This window comes from Orycteropus afer, unplaced genomic scaffold (assembly GCF_000298275.1).
Source record: "Orycteropus afer afer isolate SDZICR_OR568_19922 unplaced genomic scaffold, OryAfe1.0 scaffold00336, whole genome shotgun sequence".
Classification (NCBI taxonomy): Eukaryota; Metazoa; Chordata; class Mammalia; order Tubulidentata; family Orycteropodidae; genus Orycteropus; species Orycteropus afer.
Window position 1 is genome coordinate 1,383,004 of NW_006921923.1, and position 9,796 is coordinate 1,392,799.

The 9,796-nt window shown below is 39.1% G+C and overlaps 1 pseudogene; it reads left to right on the top strand.

Annotated features, from left to right (window-relative positions):
• The first annotated feature begins 6,860 nt into the window (after nucleotides 1-6,860).
• Nucleotides 6,861-9,685, top strand: LOC103206909 (annotated as a pseudogene).
• The last annotated feature ends 111 nt before the right edge of the window (nucleotides 9,686-9,796 follow it).

Here is a 9,796-nt window from a genome sequence, read left to right on the forward strand (position 1 = left end):
AGTCAGAGAGAGTTCTGCCTCTAGGAGGCCTCCTTTTGAGCTTGGTAGAGTGGCCAAACTAGCCAATCATAGCATCAGAACTCTAAGCACCTGAGAGAGCCTCCCATAACATTGCATGGTGCTATGCCCAACAGAAATAACCCAGGTGGATAACATTTGCAATCAGGAGCTCCTCAGTTGCTCATTCCACCACTGAGTTTACAATGACTTATGGGTAGAAAAGCCATGCTAAGTAATTTACTACACCGCAGTGGGAAATATGTGGAAATTAAATAACACACTAGTAAAAACATCCAATGGGTCAAAGAAGAAATCACAAGAAAAATTTTTAAAAAATTACTTTCAGATGAGTGATAATTATAACACAACATAACAGAGTTTATAGGGTGCAGTGAAAGCTCAGAGGGAAATATGTAGTTGTAAAGACCTACTATCTATCTATCTTATCTATCTCTCTATGTATCTATCTATCTATCTGGGAGCTCTGGTGACATAGTGCCTAAGGCATTTGACTGCTAACCAGAAGGCTGGTGGTTCAAACCCACCAGCCACTCCTCAGAAGGAGGATTGGGCAATCTACTTCCATAGTGATACTGCCTCAGAAACCCAAGGAGGAGTCTCTATGAATCCAATCTGACTCAATGGCAGTGAGTTTGGTTTGGTTATATATATATGTGTGTGTGTGTGTGCGTGTGTGTGTGTATATATATATATATATGTATATACACACACACACACACATATGTATACAAAGTCAATAATAATAGCATAAACTTCCACCTTAAGGAACTAAAAAAGAAAAGCAAACTAAACCCAAAGCAAGCAGTAGAAAGAAAAATAATGAAGATTAGCATGATTATAAATGAAATAGAGAATAGAAAAACAACAAAGAGAATTAACAAAAACAAAAGCAGATTATTTGAAAATATCAACAAAATTAACAAACCTTTACCTAGACTGAGGAGCTCTGGTGGCATAATGGTCAAAGCATTCGGCTGCTAAACAAAAGGTTGGCAGTTTGAATCCAATAGTCACTCCACAGGAGAACGATGAGGCAGTCTGCTTCTGTTAAGATTTATATCCTTGGAAACCTTATGGGACAGTTCTACTCTGTCCTATAGGGTCACAATGAGTCTGAATTGAATCAATGGCAGTGAGTTTAGTTTGATTTTGACCTAGACTGACCAAGAAAAAAAGAGAAAATACTCAAATCCTTAAAATCAGAAATGAAAGTGGGGACATTAATACTGACAGACGAGTGGTGGAAAGGACTATATACAAGGATTTTACATATATACATGAGGATTATATTCTATGCCGACAAATTAAGTAGCCTAGATAAAACAGATGCATTGCTAGAAACACAAATTACCAAGATTTGAGAATAAACAGAAAATCTGAATATACCTCTAAGGAGTAAAGAGGTTGAATCATTAATCAAAAACTTCCCAAAACAGACAAACCAAGGACCAGATGGTCTCACTGGTAAATTCCATCAACTGTTTAAAGAATACTTGACATGAATCTTTCTCAAACTCTTCCAAAAAAACAGGGAAGGAATACTTCTTAATTCATTTTATGAGGTCAGCATTACTCTATACGAAAGCAAAAGACATCACAAGAAAAGAAACTACTGACCAATATCCCTCATGAATATAGATGCAAAAATCATGAATAAAATAATAGCAAAACAAATCCAACAGCATATTAAAAGGATTATACACCATGACCAAATGGGATTTATTTCAGGGAACCAAAGGAGATTCAACATACAAAAATCAGTAAAATATACCATATTAATAGAATGAAGAAAAACTTCCCACATAATCAAACTGATGAAGAAAAAGCATTTGGCATATTCCAACACCCTTTCATGATTTAAAAAAAAAAAAAAAAAGTCAAAAATTCAGAGCAAGAGGAAACTTTCTCAACCTGATAAAGAGCATCTACGAATAACCACCAGCTGACATCATACTTAATGGTGAAAGCTTGAAAGCTTTTCCCTGATGTGAGGAATAAGAAAAGAATGTCCACTCTTGCCATTTCTATTCAACATTGTACTGGAATTTCTAACCTGGGAAAATAGGCAAGAGAAAAGAAATTCAACACATTCGAATTGGAAAGGAAGAATTGAAACTGTCTTTATTTGCAGATGACATGGTCTTATTTATAGAAACCCTTCAAAAGTCAACAAAAAATATTAGCACTGATAAATGAATCCAATAATGCTCCAAGATACAAGATCAATATAAAAAATTCAGTTGTATTTTTATACACTAGCTTTGAACAATATGAAAATGAAATTAAGAAAACAATTCCACTGACAATAACATCAAAAAGAGTAAAATAGGAATGAATTTAAGTCAGTAGATGTAAGACTTGTACACTGAAAAGTACAAAATATTATTGATCCAATTAAAAAATAGACAAAGGATTTGAACAGACATTTTTCTAAAGAAGATATACAAATGGCCAACAAGCACATGAAAAGATAACATAATTAGTCATCAGGGAAATGCAAATCAAAATCACAATCAGGTACCACTTCACGCCCACTTGGATGACTATTATAAAATGCAAAATAACAAGTGTTGGCTAGGATGTGGAGAAATTGGATCCCTCACAAATTGTGGGAATGTAAACTAGTACAGCTGCTGTAGAAACAATTAGATGGTTCCTCAAAAAGTTACCATATGATCCAGCAATTTCACTCCTAGGTACATATCTAAAAGATTTAAAACAGGTACTGAAAAAATACATGTATATACGGGTTCATGGCATCAATATTGACAATAACAAAAAAGTGGAAATAACACAATGTCTATCAACAGATGAATGGATAAACAAATTGCGGTATATTCATGCAATGGATTGTTATTCATCCATAAAAGGAATGAAGTAATGACACGTTATAATGTAATTAACCTTAAAATATGCTAAGTGAGAGGAATCAGACACAAGATGTTACATATTGTATGATTCCATTATATGAAATATCCAGAATATGTAAATTTATAGAGGCAGAATGCAGATTGGTATTTGCCAGGGGCTGGATAGGAGGAATGGGAAACAACTACATAATGGGTATAGAGTTTCTTTTATGTGATGAAAATGCTTTGGAACTAGATAGAAGTGGTGGTTGCACAACACTGAATTGTTAAAATTAATTATTAAAATAGTTAATTTATGTTACATAAATTTCTCCTCAGTGAAAAAGGGAAAAATGTTGAAATAAAGAAGATCTAAATAAATGAAAAGGTATCTCACATTTATGGATTAGAAAATTTAACAGTGTTAAGATGGTAATAGTCCTAAAAATGATCTCCATGATGCTTATAAAAATTCCAAGCACCATATTTGTAGAAATAGATAAACTTTTCCTGGAATTCATATGGAGTTGCAAGGAATGTTGAATAGCAAAACAATATTGAAAAAGAACTAAATTGGAGCATGCAAACTTCATGATTTTAAAACTTATTAAAAAGCTACAGTAATCAAAATAGTGTGAACAAAACAAAACAGTGTGCTGGCATGATGATAGATATATAGACCAATGGAACTGGATTGAGAGCCCAGAAATGAATTGTCAATTCAAAAACAGTTGCAGCAGTACACTGGCAGGGAACGGCAAGAAATTCAAGCCAGATTCAGAAGAGGACATGGAATGAAGGATGTAATTACTGATGTCAGAAGGATCTTGGCTGAAAACAGAGAACACCAGAAAGATGTTTACCTTTGTTTTATTTACTATGCAAAGGCATTTGACTGTGTGGACCATAACAAACTATGGATAACATTCAGAAGAATGGGAATTCTGGAACTCAATTGTGCTCATGAGGAACCAAGAGGCTGTCGTTTGAACATAACAAGAGTATACTGCCTGGTTTAAAATCAGGAAACATGTGCATCAGAGTTGTACCCTTTTACCACACTTATTCAATCTGTATGTTGAGCAAATAATCCAGGAAAGTGGACTATATGAAGAAGAACGTGGCATGAGGTTTGGAGGAAGACTTATTAACAACCTGTTAAAAAAAAAGTATTGCATTGGGCAAATCTGCTGCAAAAGACTTCTTTAAAGTGTTAAAAAGCAAAGATGTCACTTTGAGACCTAAGGTGTGCCGACCCAAGCCATGGTATTTCAATCACCTCATATGCATGCAAAAGCTGTAAGATGACTAAAGAAAACCGAAGAAGAATCAATGCCTTTGAATTATGGTGTTCTTGAAGGATATTGAATGTACCGTGGACTACCAGAAGAACAAACAAATCTGTCTTGGAGAAAGTACAGCCAGAATGCTCCCTAGAAGCATGGATGGCGAGATTTCATCTCACAAACTTTGGACACGTTAACAGAAGGAACCAGTCTCTGAAGAAGGGCATCATGTTTGGTAAAATGGAGAATCAGCAAAAGAGAGGAAGACCTTCAGCTAGATGGACTGACACAGTCATTGAAACAATAGGCTCAAACATAGCAATGATTGTGAGGATGGTGTAGAACTTGGCAGTGTTTCGTTCTGTTGTACATAGGTCACTATGAGTCAGAACCAACTTGTTGCCATTTAACAACAACATTGTCAATTAATTTTCAACCAAGATGCCAAGGCCATTCAATGGGGGAACTATGCTCTTTTCAATGAATGATATTGGGAATATCCACAAGCAAATTAATGAAGTTGCATCTTTACCTATCACCACATACAAAAATTAACTCAAAATGGATTAAAGATCTAAATGTAACAGCTAAAATGATAAAACTCATAGAAGAAAATATAGATGTAAATATTTGTGATCTTGTATTAGGCAATGATTTCTTTGACATGACATCAAAAACAAAGAAAAAAATGAATATATTTCATAAAAATGTAAAAAAAAACTTGATTTTTATCAGGAAGAGGATTCAGGATGGAGGACTAAGCAAATACACAATCCAGACCCTTAACAATAAACACTCAAAAAAAAAAAAAAAAGGAAATGGCTATAGATTAAAATCCTGGATACCAGAACTTCAAAGGAAAGGATAAAGAAATAGATCAAATACCGATGAGAGGAAGAGACATGATTATAAATGAAATAGAGAATAGAAAAACAACAAGGAATAAAAACTGAACAAGGAGCAGTAAACTTCCAACCTGTACAGCACAGTCATTTTGAATTATTGCAAGCTGCATTCCAATTGGAGCAGGAACCAGATAACCCGCTCCACTTGCCCAGGCCTGCACCACCACCCACATCTGTGATCAGGGGACGAGGGAGGTGTGTTCTTCCCACTTACTTTGCACAACCTCTGGGTGACCAGAGGCACAGCCTTCCTCACCCCTAGCCACCCAGCAAAACTAAAACCAAACTCACTGCCATCGAGTTGATTCCAACTCATAGAGACCCCCTTTGGGTTTCCAAGGCAGTAAATCTTTATGGAAGTAAATTGCCCAGTCTTCCTTCCCTGGAGTGGCTGGTGGGTTTGAACTGCCAACCTTATGGTTAGTAGTCAAATGCCTTAGGCATTACACCACCAGAGCTCCTTAGCAGAGCCACCTAAGCCGCCAGTCAAATTTCCCCCATTGCCAGTTCTGTGCCTCTTTTTCTCTCTTTTTTGTCTTTATCTTTCTGCTTAGCTCTTCCACCTTCCCCTCCTTTTCTTTTCTTCCTGTTCCCTTGCCCTTTTTCTTTCTTTTATTTTTTGAATACCACAGAATGAGTGCCCCTCTGCCATTGCCCAAGTGCTTAGTAGTGCCTGCTCCCACTCCTTCCTGGTCAGAGGCGCAAGCATCAGCAGAGGGAGTGCTGTGTTCTTGTGCAGTCATGTTTGGTGGCTGACACTTTCACCAGTACTGTGCTTCTTTTCTTTCTTTTTTCCTTTTTCTTAGTTCTTCCCTTTTCTTGTTTTCCTGTTCTTTTATTTCTTCCTCTTCACCCCTTCTTCTTTTTTTTTTTTTAATCCTGCCTTCTGTGGTCAGCACCACTCACCTCCATCCTTTCATGGATGGCGGTGTGCACTTCTCCCCTCCATGTTCTTGCTGCAGCTGTTTGGTGGCAAACACTTGCACCAGTTTTTTTTTTTTTTTACTTTCTTCCCTTTTCACTCAGTCCTTTCCTCCTAACACCCCCTCTTATTTTTTTTTCTTTTTCTTCCATTTCCCACCACCTTTTTTTTCTTTCTTCTTCTTTTTTTCATCTGGCTGAGCAAGTATCTCGCCCCCCCACCTCCACCCTCACTAGTGCCATGCCTGACCCTCCATATTTGGAGGTGCATACTCCCATAGAATGAGAGCCAAATTTAACCACAGCCCTGTTTGCTATTTACCACTTGGCCAGTACTGTGACACATTTGCTTATTTGTTTCTTCTCTGTTTTCCCCTTTTCTTTCTTATTAGGTCTTGCTTCTTGTCCCCTTTGTTTTTTTCTTTTCCTCTCTCTTCCCTTCCCTTTTTTTTCTTTTCATTCTATCTTTCCCCAGCAATTGGGAGCTAGCACTGTGCACAGCCATACCCCCCAAACTTGCTGCCTCACCTACTGGGTGCCACCACACACTCCAGCACCACTGGACTGACAGTAGATGGCAGTCAACACCCACCCAGCCTGCCCTCAGCTTCTCTGCATGATCAGTAATCAGAAACTTGACCTGCACTCCTATCTACTACTAAATCCATCAAGAGACAGGTGGTGAGCAACCCAGTGCTGCCAAACTAGTGAACAAAGTAATACACCTGCCCTGTTGCCTGATTATATTAAAACAGACAAAAACAAAAAAATCAGTGTGAAGCAAACCAGTAACAGTCATAAAAAAATACAATAACACCACAAACTCTTGGGGACAACAGATAACTTCAAATTAAACACACACACACAAACAGGACAAGATGGCTCAAACAAGTGACAAAAATGCAGGGATAGAATATGTTCCAGAGGAAGAAATAGTATCAGAACTACCTGGTAAGGAATTCAAAAGAATTCCCCCATTGCCAGTTCTGTGCCCAAATTATATTTAGATGTCTTCAATGGATTGAGAGAAAGTTCAAGGAAAACACAGACAAAATCAGGGAAAACACAGACAAAACTCTAGAATTCAGTGTGTGTGTATACACACACACACACACATATACATATATACATATATATATCACATTGACAAAATAAATGAAAAATTGTAAACCCTACAAAAACAGTAAATAGAAATCCAGAAGATTAATACCAAAATTTCACAAATAGATAACACATTGGAAGGACAAAACAGTAGAAAAGAGTAGACTTGAATCACTGGAACATAGAATTAGTTCACTAATCTGTTAGAGGAACAATCAGAAAAAAAAAAAAGAATGAAAAAAGTAAAGAAAGCCTATGAATTATGTGGGATACCATTAAGATGAATAACTTATGTTCTGGAGACATGGTGGGGGTGGGGTCAGGGGAGGCATGCACTGAACAGGTTGAGGGGCTGCAAGCCCCAGCCCTTTCAGTCAGGACTGGACAGAGATGTGATAGAGGATCATCATGCTTCCACCATCAAACCTCAAAGAATCCAAAAATAAAGTATCATTCACTGCTTGGAATGCCAATGCATCATCTCAGGCAAGGCATGTACCCACTGGCACCAGGTCCAAGTGTTCCACCAGAATGTCTTCCCCAACTTTACAGTTGTCAATGTTGAGAAACCTCCTTGTTTCTTGCGTAAATTGTCACTGGATGAATGTTTCTGTGGTGGTTAAGTTTGCCTGTCAAATTGGCTAGGCCTCGTTGAGTGGCTGGGTGGCTGGATGTAGTATTCCCCATGATGAGACTGGTAATCAACTCTATGATGGAATCTGCTGTGAGCAGCTGAGTAGCTGCCTTTGGGTTATGTGGTCTGCTTCCCGTATATAAGAAACAGCTTTGGGAATGGTCTCTAGCTTATGGCACGCTTGAACCCTGCATGTAGCTGTGTCATTGTTCAGCAGCCTGCCATGCTCTGCCAACCTTGGGACTTTCAAAGGACTTGAATTAATGGCCTGCTGTGTGGTTTGGTAACACCGGGACTGTGCCACTTTATTTGTTGACCTTTGGCTCGTTAGCCTCAGCACCCAGTAGCTGCCTGAGTGAAGAGATGCCTCTGGCTTCAGTGGGCCGGGAGCAAGAGGCAGAGCTGAAACCCAAGGTCAAGAGGTTTTCACACAGCTCCTAGAGCCTGGCACTTTGAACTTGGACTTAAAGCCTCCAAATTGTAAGAATAAACTGCTGTTTGTTAAGGCCATCCAATTTGTGGTATATTCTTGTCAGAGTGGCACTAGGTAACCAGAACAGCTTCTTTATTGCTTTTACTTTGAATCAGACATCTCTCAAAATCTATGAGTACCAAGGCTGACAGGCAGAAAAAGACCTGTTGCAGGGGTATAAGGGGGAGATCTTGTCCAACAGCAATGACCAGCAGTCAGTTAATATCCAAGACTGGCTCTTTGAATGTTTTTGTCCTGCTGCACATTACCAATGTAGCAGCCAATGGTGAGCACCTGAACTGGGATGTAACCTCTTCACAGTGTGTCATCGTGGGCTCAGCTGCCTACTTTCCCGGTGAACCTCATTCTCCTTTCTATGAGGTGTATCAGAATAATGAATCAGTGACCCCCCACCCATGATCCCCTCTAGAGGATTATTCCCTCAATATCATTGACCTTCACTCGGGCTGCTTGTGTGACACGTGCATGTCCAAGTGTGATAACATGGTCCTGTCACACAACCAAGGGCTATACTTGTACAAGAACATCTTGTCAGTGCAGCAGCAGACCATCCATGTTTCCAGGTGACTCCCAAAGACACTTTCATTGATGTGCAGACAATTGGCCACTTCTGCTATAAGAATGACCTACTCACTGTGTCAGCTGTTTTCCCAAGGTACAGTGGGACAGTCAGACAGGCATAGTCAATCCCTTTAGAGATCCTTTCATCAACTCCCTGAAACACCAGCTGCTGGTATACTTGTGGCACCAGGCAGAACAAGATGGTAGTGCAATGGCTAAGAGGTGCTTTTTCCAGTATTTTGACCAGCTATTGCAGCTGCACATATGGAAAATGGAACTTTTGGATGAAAACCATCTGTTTATCAAGTATACTAGTGAGGAAATTATAACACTGGAAGTCACAGGTCCATCATAGGCATCTTCTTTGTGTATGATGTGGTGACAATGGAGGTGACTGCTATATTTGACAATATGTCAGATGAGCTTTTGGTACTCTTTGAGAACTTCTGTGACCTCTTCTGTAATGCTATCCTGCACAATGAAGTCCAGTTTCCCTGCTCAGCTTCCAGCAACAATTTTGCAAGGCAGATCCAATGCTGATTCAAGACACTATTATCAGTGCCAAGTATGGAGAGCACACAGAGGTAGCTAGTGTACCAGCTGTTGGGGCAGCTCCCTATCAGTGCCCAGTCCTACATTGGGAGCCCCTACTTTGATTTGTCTTTGTTCAGCTACGATGACGAGTGAGTGCCAGTCATGGAAGTCCCAAGACTTGTGAAGATCACCCTACCAGGTTCTATGCCTGAGACTCTGGTCTTCTCCAGTTTGAGATCCAAGCAGGCTTACCAGGCTGCCTTATCAACCACACAATGTGACACCTTGTTGCTTTCACTTTTCACCCTTTTGACCCTTTTGCCATCTCCATACACAGTAAATATGTCATCAACTTCCACATGTGACACTGCTTCATGTAGGTGCTTCACTAAAGCAACATTTTCTGGTCTTCCAAGACTTTGCCTCCCCCTTATCTCAGTTGACTTGAAAGCAAAACCTATATTGTAGAGAAGTGGGCCCTCTTCCTGTGG